General features: G+C 35.0%; 1 protein-coding gene and 1 long non-coding RNA gene across 2 annotated transcripts in view; both read left to right on the forward strand.

The window, feature by feature from the left end:
* The window catches only part of LOC140327980 (uncharacterized), a 648,380-nt gene that overhangs the window by 201,601 nt on the left and 424,343 nt on the right, over positions 1-22,436 (forward strand). The window lies entirely within an intron of this gene.
* LOC140327987 (uncharacterized) lies at positions 6,857-7,986 on the forward strand. The gene is made up of 2 exons (XR_011920192.1): positions 6,857-7,085; positions 7,638-7,986. It is a non-coding gene; the product is annotated as an uncharacterized lncRNA (long non-coding RNA).

Genomic DNA, 22,436 nt, shown 5'->3' on the forward strand with positions numbered 1-22,436 from the left:
GCTTCCATTTCACCTTAGAATCAAATAAAAAGCCCCTCTGCTTTGCCTTCAAATCCCTCTACAGTTCTTGTCCCACTTACGTTTATGACCTGATAGAAAAATCCCCCCCAACCACTCTCTTCTCTCCTCCAAAGACCTACTACTGACTTCCTCACTCATAACCTCATCACATGCACAGTTCCAAGACTTCTCTAGAGCTGCCCCAACTCTCCGGAATTGTCCTTCTTGTCCTATTCAGCTTCTCCTACTTTCTGCTCATTTAATAGGGCATTCAACCCCAATTTTTTCAAACTTGCCTACCCATCTTCTTCTGTCTTTTGAAACCCCCACTATTTCCCACCACTATATATCTCGCCTACTATTGTGTGTAAATTGCCCCTCCTCCTAGGTTGTAAGCTCTTCTTGGCAGGGTCCTCTCCTCCCCCTGTGTCACTGTCTGTATCTTTTATTTGCAACCCCTATTTAATACAAAGCAATGCGTAATATGTAGGCGCCATATAAATCCTGTTTATTAAAAATAATAATAACAAGAAATAATAAAATAATTTTGCATACTTGCTGTACGAAAACAGACTTGACTTTAAAACCTATCTTCTTTTGAGAAGCTATAAATCCTTGGAGGACTGCCTCTAAGGTCAACTGACTCACTAAAGGACCAAAAAAATTTGGCACTCAAATAATTTTTTTTCTGTGCCCTATGGTGGGCTCCTGGTCTCAGCTCAACTCTAACTGCATCTATCCCAAAATCTGTTAACCTAAAGTGAGGTCTGGAGCTAAAACACCCCTTATCTGTACATGTTGAAGACATTTTCCATTCAATCAATTGTTGTTTAAAGGTATGTCACATACATATTCTTGTTGTATTTTATGTTTTAAAAACAGAATGCAAATGATAAAAATGTTCTTTCAAATCTGTTTCATAGCTGTGTCTTTTTTCTTTCTGTTTAAGTATCTTGTATTTTTCTTAGTATTACTTTAAACTTCTTACATGGGATGTGGTTAGTATGGCTGAAAAAATGCAATTTTAACAAACTGGATGGATAACAACAAGCATGTTAGCCTCAAAAAGCAAAATTAATTATAACTACTTTGACTTCAATTTTGAAAATATTAAGAGAAAAACACACCCTAAAACATTTCTTTAGCAACTCTTAAACCATATCTAAACCCAAAAGCAAAAATAACTTCTTCAAAAGACTGCTACTAAGATAGAGATAAGACATTTTATGGGGCCACAAAGCTCTTATTATCTCCTTCTGTGGGGTCTGGAATCTCAATGTTATTGTACAGGTTGACAATCAAAAATCTGCCAACGTCTGGACCTTGGGTGCCACGGATTTTTGAAAATTATGGATTTTTTAAAAGGTATACCTACCTCAACACAAAGGCCAGCCTATGATGCATAGGGAAATGGATGGCTCAGAAGGGAAAAAAGTAAATTAGTAAAAAAAGGACAAATGAGGTACAGAATAAATACCAATTGATGAGAGAAAAGATAGACAAGTAAACAGCAAAAAAACAAAAACAAATTTTATGAAATAAGCAGAAGGAAAAGTTAGAAGGAGGGAAGAAACTATCAACTGAATAAAAGGGAGGAAAATCTAAAAGAAGGGAGAATGCCAATGGATGAGGGAAAAGTATAATAGCTAATAAACAACTAAGGGAGTGTTTCCCATTTTCTATAAGACAGGGGAACCCTTGTGTAGATCTTCAGGGAATCTCTTGTTTAATTACTATATACACAGCTCACAGTACATTGGTGTGGTGATGAGTGGGAAGAACCCCTCTTACATTGCTGGCCAGTGGAGAGAATGTTACGCTTACTGATAGCCAAAAACTACAGAAACCTCTGGAGGAACCCTGACTCAGAAACACTGGACAAAAGATAACTGCATATAGATTAATTCCATCTGGTAGCCAAAAATACATCCTGGTATATGAAAGGCTCCTTGTGCTGCTTCACTTGCTCTGCTAAACAAGGAGTTGCAAGATGCTGCTACCAAGTCAGTCTTAGGCATTACAACACTATACATCTAATTACCCATTTTAAAGGAGGTATTAATAAATAGTAATATAATAATGTATGGCTTTTAATTATTAATTTTAATTTATTAATCAATTAAGTAATTCATTAATTCATTTTTAAATGTGAAATTTAAATAAAAATGACTAGGTACTTGAATTTCGTTTGTAAACAAAACACATTGGGCCTAATGTATAAATCCTCAAGACTGGGGAAAATAGATGGCATGGGCCTGATTTATTAAAGCTCTCCAAGGCTGGAAACCATTTAACCTGGGTGATCCAGCATACCTGCAATGGATTTCCTAAAAGTATTTTTTTTTTACTTTTCATCAAAAGTTTTCAACTCTGGAGCAGCTTTATTCCAGGTTTGCTGGATCACACATGTTCACTGATGAAAGTATATCTTCCCCAGTCTAGGAGAGCTTTAATAAATCCCAATGTGTCAACACTAGCTCCCATGTATGTATATATCTGTGCGTTTAGCTGTGTGGAGTTCAGCTTTTTCTTTATTTCCATGTGTGCTCATTATTAAAATATACAGTTTCCATTTATTCTCAGTGCTTGCATACTTGCAACAAATGGGATAATGTTTTCCATCCGATGTCCTAGATTGGTAAAACCACATCGACCAAAGCTTTACAAAAGTCTGATTTTCTCTCATATTCTTTGTTTGCATAAAGGCCGACATGGACATTGGTTTGCATTACCATTTACATTAAAAAAAAACAAAGAAGTCATTTTCCATCAATAAATAGGAATCTTTCCATCATTTAAAGAAAGACAGCTCTTGTATGTGATTGCAAAGATGGCAAATTCTACAGAAGAAGATTATTGTGAAACTGATTTATCAAAATTTCTGATATGTATTTCCTTAGGTGGAACATTAGCCTTGACAGGTTTGCTGATACAATCATTTATTGTGGCTGGTAATTTCAGTGACTGGCTGAAGAGGAGATCAATAACCAGCGCTGACCAAATTATCACCTCTATTGGGATATCCAGGATCTTCTATCATACTGCTTTTCTGTTGTCATTAATTTCAATGGTTTGTTTTCCAGAGATCCCTGAAATAGTTTCTACATTGACTGAATTCATTGGTAATAGTTCTACCATTGCTAACATCTGGCTATCGACCCTGCTCTCCATCTTCTTCTATATCAAGATCTCCACCTTTCACAATGCCTTCTTATTATGTCTGAAGACATTTATATTAGAAAGAGTCACCTACCTGATTGTTGCCTTTGTGCTGTTGTCTTTAATATACACATCCTTGAATTATTTTGTTTTGCCTATGCATTTTTTTAGCAACGGAACACACAATCACAGTTTACATTATACAGAAGTAACAATAATTTTGTATGTTAATATTTTGTGGATTTTTTTTCCTTTCCTTGTGTTCTTCATAGTTGTGCTGCTTCTCATCATTTTGCTTTGTTTCCATATGAGAAGAATGAACAATGGTGGAAATGTGACGGGCAATACAGACACCTACCATAGGATTATTACATTTACAATTCTCTCTTCCCTGGTTTGTGCATTTTATCTTCTAATAAATATATTTCAAATGTACATGGAAATATTGGACATGATGTGGTTGTATGTTATAGCAAACATTTTTCCGGTTGTAAATTCATTTTTGCTAATTTATGTGGTGATGAAACTAAGAAATCAATTCATTGTGATTGTCCATTGTGGAACTCCACGTTTGTTTAAAAGAAAAGCTCCTCTCCCTCGATTTAGTGATCCAGTAGAGGTGATCTCCTTGTGACTTAATGAGCAATGCTTTTATTTAAACTAAGCACCAGAAATATTTTATTGCTTTACCTGCTTGTGCATTTGTTACTAAAGTAGAGGGATTTTCTATCATATGCAATGCTTTTATTTAAACTAAGCACCAGAAATATTTTATTGCTTTACCTGCTTGTGCATTTGTTACTAAAGTAGAGGGATTTTCTATCATATTCCCCTGGACTGTAGGCTTAAAAGGTTTCTCTTCCAGAGATCTCTCTCCTATTGTTTCCATTAATCTTATGTATGATCTGGACTTTGTTTTTTAGCACTCAATTTTGTTTGTACTTTTCTATTTCATGTGACTTAAGTATAGTCTGCCTTTGCAATAATATTTTATTTCACACATTTTCACTGAGGATGCATTTTATTGTTTTATATATATATATATATATATATATTGTAGAAGCTATGGAATAGAAGAGTGGCATTATTAAAAGTGATAAAGAGTGATAAAGATTAATAAAGAGTGATAAACAGAAAATGTATACCTTTGGACCTAAAGAAAAATATTTATAAAGTTGTTACCTGGAGCAGTCATATAGTTAAAAATGTCTTTGTAAATTGTGTAAAGCTGCAGAATGTCTCACCTATATATAGGATGAAGAGCAAAGTGTTGTTACCTGGAGCAGTCATATAGTTAAAAATGTCTTTGTAAATTGTGTAAAGCTGCAGAATGTCTCACCTATATATAGGATGAAGAGCAAAGTAAATTACTATTGTAAACTCTATATTTCCCACTGAAATTGACTATTACTGATGGATGTTGTTTCAACTAGAATATAACCTGGGAAATTCTTGCTGAATGTGTTGTAGTAGTAAATAATTTCAGATGAATGTGAATTAAATATTTGGGGAATGTGTTCAATTCACAACTGAGCTCATTGGCTGCGGCACATATTGAGGAAATATGGGGCTAATAAAATGGCAACTCACATTTGGCTTGCCAACAACTGAATAGGTGAAAAAGCATGTAACCCCCTTTTTTTGATAAAACTAGACCCTTGCTTGCCCTCAATGATGGAAAGAGCCATCGTTAGGAAGATGCTCTCTTTGCCAAAACATGATTCTAGAGTTGTGGGTGTCTGCAAAGAGAGTTTATTAATATCTGGATGCTATCTGGAATAAAAACAGAGGCCTAGATATCAGTCCCTCTGGCCTGAGAAAGGAGTGTCTTGGGGCTTCTATAAATGTTTTACAAAGGTCATTCAGTTGACTATATACAACATATATAAATATATGTTATATTTATGTATGTAATATATTTGGACAATCAATGTGTCGGTGTGTCTGTTCTAAGTTCTTATTTTTATGTGTTGTGACCCCATTAACTGGAAAACCAAATTGGGCAACTACGAAACCTTTTCTATCATATATATATATATATATATATATATATATATATATATATATAAATCCCTCCAGAACCACCATACTTTTACCAGGCCCCCTTCCCTTTTCCTGTTAGTCTAATCAGCAATTTTTACACTCAGGACAATAAGGAAGAAGATCTCTGACCTTGACCTTGATGTTCACCATTCTTCTGTCATGCCTAATGTGACATATTGGTTACTGGAGGACATGGAGATTCGGGTGGTTCTGAACCCCTAACAGAGTCACGTGGCCTCCTCTATCATTCTTGAGAATTTTCAAACCTTTGTTACAGTAAAAAATGAAAAAAATAAATAAAAAATAAAGGGAACTAAAAATACTACATAAGAAACATATGCACACAAAGGCAACACATATTCATTTAGGAAAACCCACATTTCCAACCATTTGCTTGTGAAGGGAAAAATCACTATGGTCACTTCAACTGTGCAGAACCACTGTGCCCTGTGTACACTAATTACGGACTCCCACTTCCTCTCAGCAATAAAAGTTTTTTATTAGCAGGAGGTTTTCAAGGGTTGTCCTAACCCCTGACAACTACCAGCCAATAAAATGTTTCTACTTTAACATTACAATGTAATCAAACTAAAATCTTAAAGTTTAGGACTATCTGAAAAAAATAGATCTTCTAAGAAAAAAAGCAGAACAACAAAAGCCAATAAAAACTGACATGAAATAAATGACAAAAAAGAGAGTTTTTGACATATGTTTCCTCCCATGGAACCATAAATCAGTTCATTATACTGTTTTCTTCTCATAACTTCTTCTTAACACCTCTGTTAAGAAAAGGAACTCCTAACTTAAAATAGTTAAAGCAAAAGAAATAGGTTAGAGGCACTAGAGGTTCAATGGGGACAAGTTACCCCATTAATCACATCTAGTGCCCTGTGTTCTTGGACAGAGAAACTCTATCCAAGAACACATACTACTAGTACAGTGCAGCAACACCAATCGGGATCGCTGCTGCAGCCCTGTAATATGTGTTCCTAACAATCATGTGAAAGCAAAAATGATGTTATTTGTTTACCTTTCCTTGCCCGTGATTGGTCATTTTTTCCAATGAGAATGTTGGTCATAATCACTACGCTTAGTAGATCTCCCCCAAAGTCTTGAGGTACAACTGACTTGTTTCTGACTCTCCAAAACACTGAAAACTGTACAGATATTAAGCCTGGCAGTCTATCAAATAATCACAAAAGTACTACATATGAAAATAATTTTCACATGCTTTATACATAAAAACTTGATTTTAGTGTCAAAAAGAAAATCAGATAAAAGCTAGTTGTCTGACTATTATGCCAACCCTTTGAAATCAATATATTTTGACTCATTTACCTGCAACAACTTTGTTGATCTGGAAAGTTTTTAGCTATATACATTTTCTAGCTTGGAGGTTCAAGTGATCAGAGTCAGAGGGTCATTGTAACTTCCAGTATAGTTTACTGCTTGTCAGCAAATGGCAGCTTCTTCTCTCTATCTAGAGTTATAAATATAAATATATATAATATATGTGTTTTTATGCTTATTAACCGTTCTAAATGATGTTTTCCATGTTTATGTGTTTAAAAGAAAATAGTATGTAACATTAAGAGAACCTATAGTGTTGACCATTGAAAAGCCCAATCCCACCCAGTAATAAAATGCTAATGATTTTGTATGCTAGGTGGAGACAAAGAATGGTCACACTGCCCAGTAATGTTTTGGAAACACACCCTTTTGTTAGGTAGATTACACCTATTAGCAATTCTAAAGCCACCTTATGTTGGGGGATGGTTGGGAATTGTATTTAAGGTAAAACACAGCTTAGTCAGTTACTAGTATCACAGACAGATCAGGAGAACAAGGTTTTGCAGATACATCTCTATGCTCCACCATTCCAGGTATTTATACTTTTTACAACTGCAAAAGTTTGTTGTATGGTAAAATATTTTTGTTACCTTATTGTATTACATTTGTTTTGTTTTATAGTTTGTTTGCTATTTTTTTGTTTGGTGTTAAAGCCAGTGTTTGTCAATCGGGGTTAATACACTCTGGCTAAGGTAACAATGATTTCTCTTTCTGTGCAATACTTTCAGTGAGATTTATCATTTTAGGAGAGGTATTTGCTAGAATTACGGGGAATTCCCACATCTGATGGGTTGATGAAAGCATTGATTTTTTTGTTTTGTTTTATAACATGCGGATAAGTACAGTTTTTTTTGTGAAGTTCATACTTCCAAAAGAAAGTCATGATATTCTCAAAAAATAAATAGCTATTGAATCACACATTGAAAGAGTCATCTAAAATCTTAATCGGTTTATCATGGTTTGTCATTACATAAATCCACTATAGGCAGTGAGGTATGTAGTTTATTTGCAATGAAAACTAATATGTGATATCTGTTTTGTTTGTATTAAGATTTCAATCAAACATTTACATTTGTTTTCAATAGGTGAAGAAATATGATAAACTGATCATTGGATGCCTACTGCGGAAGGATTTTATAGTTAAGCAAATCTTCAAAATTACAGTGACTTGATCATAAACCTAAAACACAAAATGTGGTTGACACTGTTAGAATTTAAAACAGAACTCAAAAGCAACGCCAATAAAATGAGTCAAAACATCTATGTTTATAATTCATTGTTGCATTGTTACATATTCAGGTTGTTAAAAGGCAAAATGTATTCAAGTTCAAATGACCTTAAGGTGTTAAAATGCCAGTTTTACTATCAATTTGAAAGAATTTTTTGACTATATTACTTACTTGAAAATGTTTCAATAAACATATTGGTAATGTACTTAGAAACTGAAGGGTTCTTTGGGGACATTAGATGTGTTGTGGGTATGGAATCCTTTTCACATTTATTCTTAAATAGGGTTTTCCATTTTCTTTGGATCCTTTACTTTTTAACACATATATACAGGAAGAGGAGCGAAAGGGATATGGCAGAAGACAGGCTTTTATTAGGCATGATTATAAAAGTTTTGTAAATTTATTCTTCATTCAGATAGTGACCCTATTGCTAACATATACCTACTATGTTTAGTAGTGATACAAAACACAAAGCATAGAAAATGATTGATACAAGGTCAATATATATCATATCAACAATCTCACATCAATATTGTTCTTATAGGTAGCTCGATTTCCCAACACGTTTCAGCCTGCGGGGCTTCCTCAGGGGATTGGAGGACCTTAAAAATTATAAGTGTATAGTTTATTCAATACATGATGCAATAGTAGTTAAGATAAAAAATATACAATTGATAATGTATTGTTGTATGAAAAAGGTTTACTTGGTAAAATTGACGACACTTTTGATCAGATAGAACGGATGCCGGATACCGGTTAGTGTTCAGAAAAAAATTGAAGATAAAACCAAAACCAAAATGGCGGTTTGGAGTTGCTAGTCAAAGAAAGATATATATATACATATATACATATATATATGAGATGTTAGCCAGTGATTAATATAATATATAATGTTAATATAAGAATAATGCTTAATAGTAGTGGTTCTTATTATATATAAAGAAAGCTTACTTCAATCGCCTGTACCTTATAAAGAGAAGTAGTTTGGTACTAGATTAGTGTTGCTTACCACGTTGATTATTGTAATTAATTATAGTTGAATATGGATTGTTAAATGATAACAATAGGATTGGATTTGAGGATATAAAATTGTTGGTTTGTGTTAAATACTCACAGAAATGCACGATGAATATTGTTCACCTAACCAAGAAGTGATGGTTTGGTTGGGATACAATCTGTGATGGATGTAATATAGAATAAATTATAAGCAATTAAATATGGACCATACAATTAAGGGTATTTACTAAATCAACCACCAGAGGGCATATGTGTATGATTTATCTGCCACTTGTGTATTAAAACGGGCTTTGAATTCTTCATTGGACTCTATTAGCTGATCACTAAACAAAGAAGTGGCTGTTGGGAGTTTACTATATATTGCTGAAATGTATAAATAGAATTTAAAGATGAAAAATAGCTCAAACCTACCTCCATTCAAAAAGCAGATAATGACCTACTGGAGTTGTGGAAAGCCTCTGTGTATATACACTAAATCTAAGGAGAAGAATGCAGAGGTGTAAGTGCTTTAAACTAGTATTACCATATAGCACAATTAGGAGAAAGGGAATATACTTACTTATTATGTTGTGGAATATAGTAACGCGGGCGGACCGGAGGCAGCTATGGCCATCCAAAAGGGACCATAGCTGCCTCCGGCCCGTCCTTAGATGAGTTAAATGACGTAGGGAAACACGTATGCGCCAAGATCAGTGCACAAGTGGCACTCAGTTTAGTGACAAAATAAGGTTGGGCAACTTCCACCGAAAGATGATAACGGGCGCGTGGGCCTCAGTACGCACACCTGCGGTCTCTGTGCTGAAGTGTCTCTTTTGTGAACATTTTTCTGTACTACACGTGCGTTACAGTATACTTATTGAGGTCTAAAGCGATATGGGCAAGTATCTTGTATGGTGCTGCACATGTGTCGTTATTATCGCACGTGTAGCATTGGAATTTAGGTGTGAAAATTGATGGGCATTATACCAAGCCTAAAAAAGCATAGTGGGCATTAGATAAACCACCTATAGGAGGGTATACTAGAATATTAGGATTCCTACCTTCTGAGCCATGGGGAGGTGGTTTGGAAGAGAAATAAGAATATATATATATATATATATATATATATATCTTTGACTAGCAAGTCCAAACCGCCATTTTGGTTTTGGTTTTATCTTCAATATATTCCTGAACACTAGCCAGTATCCGGCGTCCGATCTATCTGGTCAAAAGTGTTAGCAATTTTACCAATTAAGCCTTTTTCATATAAAAGTACTCAATCATTTGTATATTCTTTATTCTAACTACTATTGCATTGTGTATTGATTATACTATACATTATTATAAATTTTCAGGTCTTCCGATCCCCTTAGAAAGCCCTACAGGGCGAAACGCGTCGGGGGAAATGAGATATCTATAAGAACAATATTGATGTGAGTTTGTTGATATGATATTATAATGACCTTGTACCAATCATTTTCTATACTTTATGTTTTGTATCACTACTAGCATAGGAGGTCTATGTTAGTAATAGGGTCATTATCTGAATTAAGAATACTTTTACAAAACTTTTAAAATCAAAGCCTGTCTTCTGCCATATCCCTTTCCCTCCTCTTTTTGATTATACAATCTAGTCTAGGCAATCTAAACATCCTTCTATTCATTGAAGACCCCCCTCCAAAAAAAAATGCTTATATACAGGAGCTTGTGATTTTGTTTGAAATTGTTATGGGACCATGATCTTGTTTTTCTGTTTTTTTCTTTAGTAGGTTATGTATCTGTACTATTATGTACATTTTGTTTTAATAAACAATTTTTCTAATGATGTGCAATCACATAATAAAACATAATATTTACAATTTATACATAGGTAGAAAAACAAATATTACACATTATGCCAAACTCAGATATAAATATCTCCAATTCATGCAACAAAAATCAAACATGTTTCCACATAAACTCCTAACATATACTAAACAAGGCCAAGAAGAACAAACCCTTAACCCTGTATGTTGCCGTATAATATAATAAAATCTAAGGAGTGTAAAAATGAACAGAGAGAGAAAGCCACTCACCCTGAGAAGAGACATGCAACAAAGGGAGAACTAATGCTCCTCCACGCCCTAATCCAGGCCCCCTCCACTATTCTCCCCCTTTTAACACCCCACATTTTCCCCATCCTGGGTAGAATATCATTCACCCCCACCTTGACAAGAAGTATTTTTTTTACGTTTACATACCTGACACTGTGGATTCTAAGTGTATTATCGGACACCCTCACTAACTAAAAAAAGTGTATTAAAATCAAAATCCAGGTGAGTCTGGAATTCTCCGTATAACCACACTGCATAACTCATGTGACTGATGTAACACTTGGAGAAACAAAGGCCATTGGGGGGCGCTACGGCTTGCATGGAAGTGGTGTGAGCCCCGAAAAGGCGCAGAGTCTAAGCAGTAACCAGGTCTTCTCCAGAGTCTCTAGTGGTGAGGATGTTTCACTGCTGGTTATTGCCAGGTTGCGAGCCTTGGGCACACCAGGGTGGGCAGGATGATACATGGTATCAAATCACATAGCAGCAGAATAGTCCAGAAAGGCCACAAGCTAAAGGTCAAACACCAGGGATAGAGGAAATAGACACCAGTGACACAGGGGCCACCACAGACAAAATGAAAACACAGGAGACACTGGAAGCAACTCGAGGCACAGGATTATCCAGTGTGACAACCGAATTCAGATCCTCAGCATGGGTAAAATGTATATTTTTTTCAAAACTTAATAACAGTATGGAGTGGAATCAAAGGTTTAATTTTAAATATCCCATCCTGTTCTTGCACAATCAACGTACTTTTTCAAATCAAGGTGATTAATAAGATTCACTGAGTTATAAATGGGTATAACTTGATTAGTCATAGGGGTCTGTTTTAAAGAAGTGAATATGACATTTACTTTAACATTCTTTGATGGAGTATCTTCCAGGTCTATGTGTTATAATAGTAGTAACTGATTCTCCAATAGGGAACGTTTCAGTGAATATCAGTTTTTCTGCTTTTTAAATAGACCTCAAATTGTTTTTGTTATTGCTTGAATCACAAACAAGTAACTTTCATAGTCTCCCTTATATCAGTCTCAGATGCTTTGCTCCTGAATACGAAATCCCTTCCACAAGACAAAATCCTTAAGAATTGATTTCTTAGCTTGGCTGTTACATAAATTAGGGAGAGAGAATCTAGAACTGGAAAAATGTTCCAAAAATATAAATCCAAACAATGCCAAATAATTCTTTACTATATGCATGTTCAAATTTACCATAATACACAGAATAGTGCTCAGAAAAGACACAGCTGTGAATATTATACATCCTATGGTAAATGTCTGTACTGCTCATTGAATTTCTGTTCATTTTCATATTTCTAATGTGCAAGCCAAGGTAAATAAGATGAATAGAAGAAGAAGGGAATATGAGAAGTGGAAATATGTTCTCAAAATAATTTATAACATTTATATGCTGAACATTTTGGATATCTTGGATCAAAATATAGTAAGCAGGATCCCTGGGGAATAAATGAGAAACAACCAAAATATTCAAAAGAGTGTTCGCCCCGGCATCACAGCGGGACCATTAGATCGCTGCTTGATTGCGGGGCAAAGGTAAGGGGGGCTTCTAAAGTTACCCCGAGTGTGACTCAGGATTACTGCTTTTTGCAAATAAAAGGTGGAGGTCTTGACGTTGGTGAATATCAGAGAACTTATTCAGATGCTGACCCATGATGGGATGCTAGTGAATACATTGGCCCTGATTTATTAAAGTTCTCCAAATCTGGGGAGAATACACATTCATCGGTTAAGCTGGGTGATCCAGCAAACCTGGAATGGATCTGGTCCAGGATTGAAAATGTTTGCTAAATTGCCAAATAGCTAATGACTTAGGAAATCCATTCCAGGTTTGCTGAATTACCCATCTTCACTGATGAAAGTGTATTTTCTCAAGCTTTGGGGAACTTTAATAAATCAGGGCCATTGAATCAAAAATGTTACATGTAGTTCTGCAGAACATATATGAGAGGAAGTCAAATAAACAGAGTTAACATACAACTGGCCATCTCTCCGGTCATTTTTCCTATCTGTAAATTTTCCATTTTTCCGACTGAACATAGGTAATCTAAACTTATGATGCAAATGGTAATGCAAAACATCAGCCAGATGGATCTTCATTCAAATAATGAAGATGTGAGTAAATTTGACTACGTATCTAAATCATGGATGTTGGTATACGGTACCATAGCATCTGCCATCTGTCATCTTGTTTACTGCAAACAATAAATAGTAAATGTAATTTTTTCTAAAATCATATTCTAACTCCAGTCTGTTTTTTTTTTCTTCTTAAATAGTATTAGAACTCAATTTTTAAATAAAATTTCTGAGTCTCTGGAGAATTTCTTTTCTTCTGGTAGCCAGAGGGAGAGGAAGCAACTGGGAGTGTCTCCAGAGTGACCAGAAACAGCAGCAGTTTTCGGTTGGAAGCTGAGCAAGATTTGGATTGATCTTGGTGCTTTTCTCACTTAGTGACCCCACTTCCATTTCTCTCTTTTTTGCTTCTTTAGGCATGGGGACCAGTGTGGTCAATATAGGGAATGGAGGGGGGTACACTTCCTCTTTGACCCCCGCCTATGGGACAAGGTCCAACCCTCCCACCCTATTTTTCTTTTATTACTGCTTCATTAGCAATTCCCAGCCTCTTAATTAGAAAACTGTTTTGTCCTGTAATTTTCTGACATTAGAATTATGGCATGATTTGCATGTTAATCACTCCTACATCTTCTTTGAAAAGTCATACAAATACTTCATTTTCCAAAATCATGAGAAACTTCAATACTGACACTCTTTTCCTCCAATTTTTGGTTTGGTTCTGATTTGCTCCAAATAGCACCCAATGCACTTGTGGTACCGTTCAGCACAATGCAAGCTTATGCGTGTATTGCATTAAAGTGAGCAGCAGTGCGTTAGCTTACATTGTGCTGCCGCGGTATCACAAGTGCATTGGGTGCTATTCAGAATGAATGTTCCCAAAATATTACAAGTGTGGAAAATGCTGAATGCACCTTTTTTGTGTGCATTAGAGAATTCATTCAAATAATAGGCTTCCTGCTCAGAGTACTGGAACATAAATATGATGATAGAAGACTGAAGCCATAGCCTGTAAAACTGTCCAGTCTTGGGCAAACCTGTGCTGTGTAAGATTTTGATTTTGAGAAATACCAAGCAAAGCCTCTACATTTTGAAACACAGTTCCTAAATTTACTTTTGTTTTTTTTCTATTTTTGCATACACTTCTATACCTGTATCAAATACAATGATCTATTTTGTTTTATTTCTCAACAAACACTACACATTTCAACAAGCACAGATGACACCGATCGAAAAACAAAGAAGGCCGTATAACAGATTGTATTCTAGTTACAAAAGTCTAAACTTACTTTCAATCTTGCAATTCTTCAAAAAAATCTTCAATCCTTCAGTTCCTCAATTCTCCACAAAAAGAACAGCTTTTTATTCTCCACTGTGGACTATGAACTGAACATGTGAGGTAAGTGCGTGCTAGGACATAACCCCACCCACTCTCCCATTGGGGATCTGAGCCTGTGCAGGGACACAGCTCGCCCACCTCCATGAGCTGGGATACAAACGGGGGACGTGTTCCGCGGCTCTGGCCGGTGCATCCCCCCAGCGGGGTCCTTCCCCTGACCCTTCTCTGGGTGGCACTGGCCAGAGCCGTGGAACACCCAAATGACCAAAGAAATAACCTTATTGGGCTGTATATGGCCCATGGGACATAGTTTGCCAATGCCCGTTCCTTTCTTTCTGTGGAAATTCCTGTGCCTCCCATTGCTTTCAGTGTCTCCTGTGTTCCCTGTGTTGGCTGTGGCCCCTGTGTCACCGGTGTCTTTTTCCTGGATCCCTAAAATTTGACCTCTGGCTGGTGACCTGACCCCTCTTGCTTGCTGCCTGTCTTGACCCTGGCTTCCCTTGACAATTCTTGTACCTAATGATTTTGTTGTGGTAATGAATTTACCACAACAATGTACATACTGATTATAAATTGAGGACTGACTGCTCATTTGCAGATAACCAAAAGAGACTGGATCCACATTTGTACTTTTTATATTTATTATATATTTTTACTTCAATATCAAGTTCTTTTGATACGTGATATTTGATATACCTAACTTTCTCTAAACATTTACCCAAAATGTACACATTGATTGTGATAATAAAATATTTTTATATAAAATATTTAAGGAAATAATAGAAAACTTTTGAATGTGATAATCATTTATTTAAAATAATATAAAATATGAATATAGAGAACAAAGCCAAATAACTTATTTCAATCATTCAATGCTGAAATGAAAATATATAACCATTGCTATCCCTAACTGACTTCTACCACTAATAAATGGCTATTCTTTGAGTACCAATGTCAGGAACATTCTTCCCACTGACAATACAATGGATATTCTTTGCCTATCAATGTAAGCGGTCAATCTTCCTAATGGTTACCACATTAATGTGTCTTGTGCTGTAAATATAGTGACTATTACTGATTCATTTGGGGGACAAAATAATGTTTAGTGGATTCGCATTTACCTCGCAAACACTCAAATCTCCTAAATTGGAAATAAGTACTGTGAATTTTAACTTTTAGTTTTTAACGTTAAATATTGAGATACTGAGTTGAAAATATGGTAGTCGAAATTTCTACATTTATTCCTAAAAATATCATAGTAATAAACAGGCTTTAAATTAAATGAGCGTGAATAAAAAAAAAAGTATTTTTTTACTTTTGTATATACACCAGATTGTATATGCATAATATTGACAGTTGTGGAAATAACACAGCATATAGAAAGCAACACAAGCCTTTTGGATCAACAAACAATATATTCTGGAATGGGATCATATTGGGGTTTCTGGTAAATTGGGATGGCAGTAGGGAGAAACGAGATAAAAAGAGGGAAACAAAGATTATTCATAAAAAATATTATTAATAATATAATATTAATTAATAATAAAATATAATAAAATTATCATACATATATTATCCAAGGCATTGAGGCCAGTAACCCTTTAATTTCTAATAGAAATACATTTTTGAAGGAACTAAGATTATCTCACCATTTCCCTGACTTTTTCAGAATACAATAAATAAAAAAGAAACTGTCATGCATACTGGGTTACAAAAACCATGAAATTCAGTTGAAATACAACAATGCTCATACTCAACATTTTCTTCTTTCTGTAGCTTCAGGCCATGATACAGTTCGGTCAAATTCCTGCCCGGTTCATTGCTTCATAGGTTAAGATGAAAGTTCTGTAAGGTTTTTTTTCTTTTCTAGCAGAGCCTGTAACCACTGTGCTGTCCATTTTAAATTCTTTCTACATTATGATGGTATTCAGGAAAAACTTATAGCACTGATCTGGATAACAGTTGCCATGAGCTGCCGTGGTGGCACCACCTTCACGATGAAGGTTGCTTTGAAGAAGTCTTCCAGTAATATCAGACCCTCTCTGCCTCTCTCCACTTATATATGTGGATTTATATTATAATAACTATGCATATAATGGAACCTTTGAATCAAAATGAGAGTTCTATAAGTTGAACAAAAGTTCATATGTTAAAGCATTAAATGTTTTTGTTTTTTTATTGAATCACAATGGAATCATCCCCATTGATCCACTTGTGTCAGGTTCAGGTGCTATTCTATTGAATTAAAAAACCATTCTGCAATGGAAAATCCTGAAAAACTGATTTCTTAGCTTGTTTGTAACATAAATTAAAGAAAGAGAATGCAGAATTGGAAAAACATACCAAAAAACATACATCCACACAATGCCAAATACATTTCTAACATACCTTTCACTTATGTATACAATACTATACAAAACACAAGTCAGGCAAGACATGGCTGTAAACATCACTATCTTATAGTAGGTGTTTGTGCCGCTTGTTATATTTCTATGAGTTTTCATCTGTCTAATGTGGAAACCCAGAGAAATAATAAGAAGGACAGAAGAAGCAAAGAACATTGTTACTGGAAAAATGTTTCCCAAAATATTGAAAAAATGTATTAGCTGAGTATCTAGGTTACTTAGCAGAAGATCATAGTTGCCTGAATTATTTATCAATGTATGAGTAACAACCAAACAATACATAACCGTGTATCCAAATGGCAACAGCACAGACGCAAAAATAAGGGAAATGACTTTGTGAGATATGATGGTCTTCAGACGTAAGAAGAAGACATTGTGAAAGGTGCAGATCTTGAAGCAGAAGAATATGGAGAGCAGGGTGGATAGCCAGATGCTGCACAAAAATGATGCTAATCCAGTAAACACATTCAGTACTAAAAATATTACCCGTAAGTCTGCAGTGCAATTATATGTAAGGTAATAGAATGGGCTACAAATAGGAGAGATGATCCTTGTTATCCCAATCGAGGTAATAATTTTGTCTGTAGCTGTTAGAGACCTTCCCTTCAGCCAGTCAATGACATTCACAGCCACAATAAATAATTGTAGTGATAGTCCGACCAAAATGAATATTCCAACTGTGGTGATCGAAAGCCAAACTTGTGCCGTTGAAGGAAAATTGCATTTTCCCCCTGTGAAATTGGCCATCTTTCAGTTAGTGTTTCTTTATGTCTTTAACCTGAATTAACTGAGAGACAATTACTTAACTGCATGTATGATGCAAATGGTAACGCAGATGGATTTTTATTCAAATAAAGAAGATCTGAAAAAATTTGATTACGTATCTATATCATGGAGGATGATATAAGGTATTATATTATCTCATGGGTTGTATGTCTGGCATCCTATTTATTGCAAATATCAATGGAAACTAAGATTTATTTTTAGTCAGTATATGTTTTAAGATAATATAGAAAATGAAATCTATGCTAGTTTGAGGTTAATTTTATCATTTTTAAAACAGAACTTGTCTTAAAGCATATCTATGCTGCTTTTGGGTTCATTATACATTAATATTTTAAAACATATTCCCTTTAATTATAAAAATTAAACTGTATAAAAATGACATTATAAAAATCAGCTTTGGATATATCATAGGTTCTCCACTACAATTCGACGGTTCAACCCTCATCATTTATTAGACTGTTATGGGTTCATGCATCATACAAGCAATTTGGATTACTGGATTGCATAGTGATTTTGTGTCATTACAAGTAGTGGTCAGAGAGCTCTGATCAGAGTTGATTCTGACTGATATTGGAGATCACGATCTGAGCAACCCAAAATCAAATTCCGAGTTTAGATGTCCCAAGCAGAGGATCATTCAATGATAAGTTGCAGTATTGGCCTGTTTCTGTCTTTTACAAAGGGCTGATGTCAGTGCATCCACTTTATAAAAAACGATATTGGACAGCAAGCCAAAGCACTATTTTCTGCTATTGCTGGTCAGAGACAGAGACTGAAGCTAATCTAAGGACAGGTAAGTTTAGAAATAAAAAGGGCGAGGGAGTACTTAGGGCAACGTGCTTTTGGTAAGCCCTACTCGAGAACCCTGAAAATGTTAAGCTACGGAATAAGGGGTATCACAACAATTTTTTCCTGTTATACACAAGCACATTTTTCTGTTGTTGCTAATGTAATTTTCCTACTTTTCTCATTATGTAACTGCTGACCAAGTGAAATCACAGCAAAATAATTTCCAGTTACAATTTTTTATACTTCTTGCTAGTAAAATTTTCCCAGTTCTTTCATATTCTGCTTGTTTACTAATTACTTACATATGCTTTATCCTACTGTTGCACAAAAACTTGCCTGCTTTTTATATTGCGACTGTTAACCAAGTGAAATTACAGCAATTAGTTCTGGTTATACGCAGGCAATTTCATCTATTGAAGGTCAAGCTGAGGATGAGGTGGAGAATGAAAGCCCACAATGGGGGGCTGAAAAGATTCAGTGTCCACCTTAGCAAACATGACTGCTTGTTTTTTCAGTGGCAAGTGTATTTTTAATATCAATCAGAGACATTTCCAATGGATGGCCACATTCTTGGACCCTTCCTAATACCACAAATTTGAGGACTTTTCCAGGCCTTCTGAAAAGGAGGCTAAAGAGATACAAGGCTGAAAAAGATACACTTTTATCAGTTAACCTGGGTGATTCTACATATCTGGAATGGATCTGGTCCAGGATTGAAAACATTTGCTAAAAAATAGCAAATGACTTTTAAAAAAATCATTCTAGGTTTGCTGGTTCACTTAAGGCAGATGGTATCATCTTAACTGACATGCCAGTGCCCGATAATTTACCCTCTGGAGCTGATGGATTATTGAATCAATCCTTGAGTGTCATGTCCAAGAGAGGTTCCAAAGCTGGCACTGAAGGGTGAGAATGGCTGGGTTAGTGTGTAATTACACCCACATAATTGTAACCAAGATGGATACATGGTGGTCACGGTTTGGTCTCATGCCACCTAATAACAGGGTGGAGGATGAGCTTACAATGACTCAGAATTGTTGGCAATGCTTGCATTTCATTTTTTTCTAATTTTCTTCTACATGGCATTGACTAGAACTAGGTTCGTTTGGGTTGTTGGATTTTATAGTATACCAGTTTCTGTGTCCTGGGTAGCAATTGATATTTATTGGAATAATAATATCAAAAGAATACGGTGGAAGGGAGACAGAAACACCAGGAGGGTGTTTTTTTTAACACACATGAACAAACCTAACCCAAAGATCTTGGCACTATGTCTTATAATGAGTTCTATGGAATCCAGCTGTATACATAAAGTGTGCAACTCACTATTGTTTTACCATAAAATTCAAAAGATCTTGCAACATCCCTTCAAAAATATATACAATACATACCTAACAAAGTTGGTATGTTCTATTATATATACATACAAATTTAATAAAGAACGTTCAAGGGTGCATTTAAATCAGTCAGAGGATAAATATAAATGATTTCCTAAAAGTCATTTACTATTTTTTAATAAATGTTTCCAATACTGGACCAGATCCATTTCATGTTTGGTGGATCACCCAGAGCTTTAATAAATCAGAGCCAGTGTAAGAGAAATAATCAAAAAAATAAATGAGGGCATACCAAAATGCCAGCAGAGCCCAAGCAATAATAATTACTCTCTGTGGTGGTCTTTAGACGTATGAAGAATTTGTTGTGGAAGAAGTTTTGAAACAGAAAACAATTAAAGGAAGAGTAAACAATATCATTTTAATTGATAAACCTGATGTTAATCCAGCTAATAATTTCAATAATAAACATATCACATTCAAAGATGATGGGGCACCATGGAACACTTTGGATTGAACACTTCATTTGGTCCACAGAAGTCTGTCTCTTTAAATAAAGGTCTGTTTGCTTATATTCAGCTTCTGGTCCTCCCCTTTGTGCAAAAGATATTAGCTGATTTTTGTTACCGTACATTTTTATACATTAAATATGCCTGTTCCCACATCAATATAAAGGTGGAAAAACATAAAACATATTAATAAAATAGTTTTGATTGTATTGGCATAGTCATGTAATCAACAAAAATTCACATATAGGGGTAACTAATAAAGGATAAGGCATAAGTTTATTGACTTTTGTTGACTTTCAAAGAGGTCACTTCCAATGACTCTCTTGGGTCAACTTTATATGATTTTGCCCTGAACAAAAAGTCGATTCCACAAAAGACAATCCTGAAGAATTCCTTCCTTAGCTTGGATGTTACATATGTTATGGAAATCGAATGTAGAATTGGAAATATGTTCCAAAGAATATACATCCACACAATGCCAAACAATTTCAAACCTTTTAATTCAGTTAGATTTACTATACTAGTCAAGACAGATTTGGATAGACACAGGCGTAATCATTATTATCTTGTAGTAGGTGTGTGTGCTTCCCATTCCATTTCCATGATTTTTCATTTGACAAATGTGGAAACTCAGGGAAGAAACTAGAAAGACTAATGATGCAAAGAATGTGAGAAGTAGAAAAATGTTACACAAATATTAAAAAGAAGTTATCAGTCGAACAGTCTGGTCATTTAAAGGTCAGAAAAAAAAAAACGTTTAAAAATGTATATACCTTCTGAGATATGATGGTCTTCAGAGGTATGAAGGAAGGTATGTAAAAGTTGGATATCTTGAAGCAAAAAAAAGAGAGAGAAGTGTTGATAACAAAATGCTGGAAAAACCTGCTGTTATCCTAGTAAATATAAAAATTAACAAACGCAATGCTGAAGTTAAAAAAAATAATAAAAGGAACCATATTGGGTAACCCAGAGTAGAGGTAATCTTGTTATCCCAATAGAGATTAAGATTTGGTTTGCTGATCTTCCCTTCAGCAAGCCAATGACATTCACAACCACAATAAATGATTGTAGTGATAGTCCGAACAAAGTGACTATTTCAGGGGTGGCAAATGAATTACAAATTTGTACTGTAGAGGGAAAACCACATACCCATCCTCTAGAATTGGTCATCTTTCTGGCAACATATGTCATCTGTCTTTAAAAAGAATGGCAAAATATATTGCATTTACTGAGATAACTTACTAAAATGAATGAATGATGCAAAATGTGAAACAAGACCCAGATGGTGGAACATTTGACTAAGTACCTATATCACGGATGCTGTTATAAGGTACTAGGACATCTCCCAGGGATGCATGTCTGTCATAATGTTTATTCCCAGCACCAAAATTCAAGAAAACTCTATTTTCATTTTTTTATATTATATTACATCAATAATTTTATAGTATATACAGGTTATTATTGTAATGTCAAAAGTTATGGCTAGACAGACACCTTAAAGGTTGCCGGTGCAGTTGTCTTTATCCAGAGACAAAAGGAACTTCCAAAAATCTTTAATTGAAATGGATACAGTAAAATATTCAGCATGATGATAAAAAAAAAACAAACAAAAAAACTCACCAGTGTATTAAATATGCAAAGTAGGGCAATCCTGATACATGTTCATCCACAGTCGCATGTCAGATTCTTAACAAGCCTAAGGATCATACCATGAAGCCTGCATTAGGGGGTACTGAAATGGGAGGTATTGTTTCTGTATTTCAAATGACATGTACTCGATAAAATTTCAACTCTTGTAAAGAGTATTTCACTTGCAAAATTATAATTTTCTACTCCCTTTATGCCTTTTATATGTTTTATATGTAAAACTTATGTGACCACGGCAACACCACTCTGTTCCCTTCCATAAGAGGGCAGTAGCAGCAACACAGGGACCATATGTCCCAGAAGTTTGTGCTCTGCGTGGATACACTGGCTGCTGTGGCCCATGGTAAACATAGGCCACACCTGCAATGCTAAATGGAGTCAGGACACCCCCTGCAGAAAAATAATTAAAAAATTATCTGTTTTGATGGGAAATAAAGTTAGGTTAGGTTTAGAGCACAGTTTCAGTATTTTGATAAATTTACATTAGCTTCCTTCAGCAAGTCGAAAATTACCCAATAGCCAAAAGGGCACAATACATCTAAAACACCTAAAATGGAACATTTACAGAAGAGTAGAAAAATCTCCTCTGGAAATTGGTGAAATGAAAAAAAAACACATTTATATACACACACATATATATATATATATATATATATATACCCAA

The sequence above is a fragment of the Pyxicephalus adspersus genome, chromosome 4, assembly GCF_032062135.1.
Source record: "Pyxicephalus adspersus chromosome 4, UCB_Pads_2.0, whole genome shotgun sequence".
Lineage (NCBI taxonomy): Eukaryota > Metazoa > Chordata > Amphibia > Anura > Pyxicephalidae > Pyxicephalus > Pyxicephalus adspersus.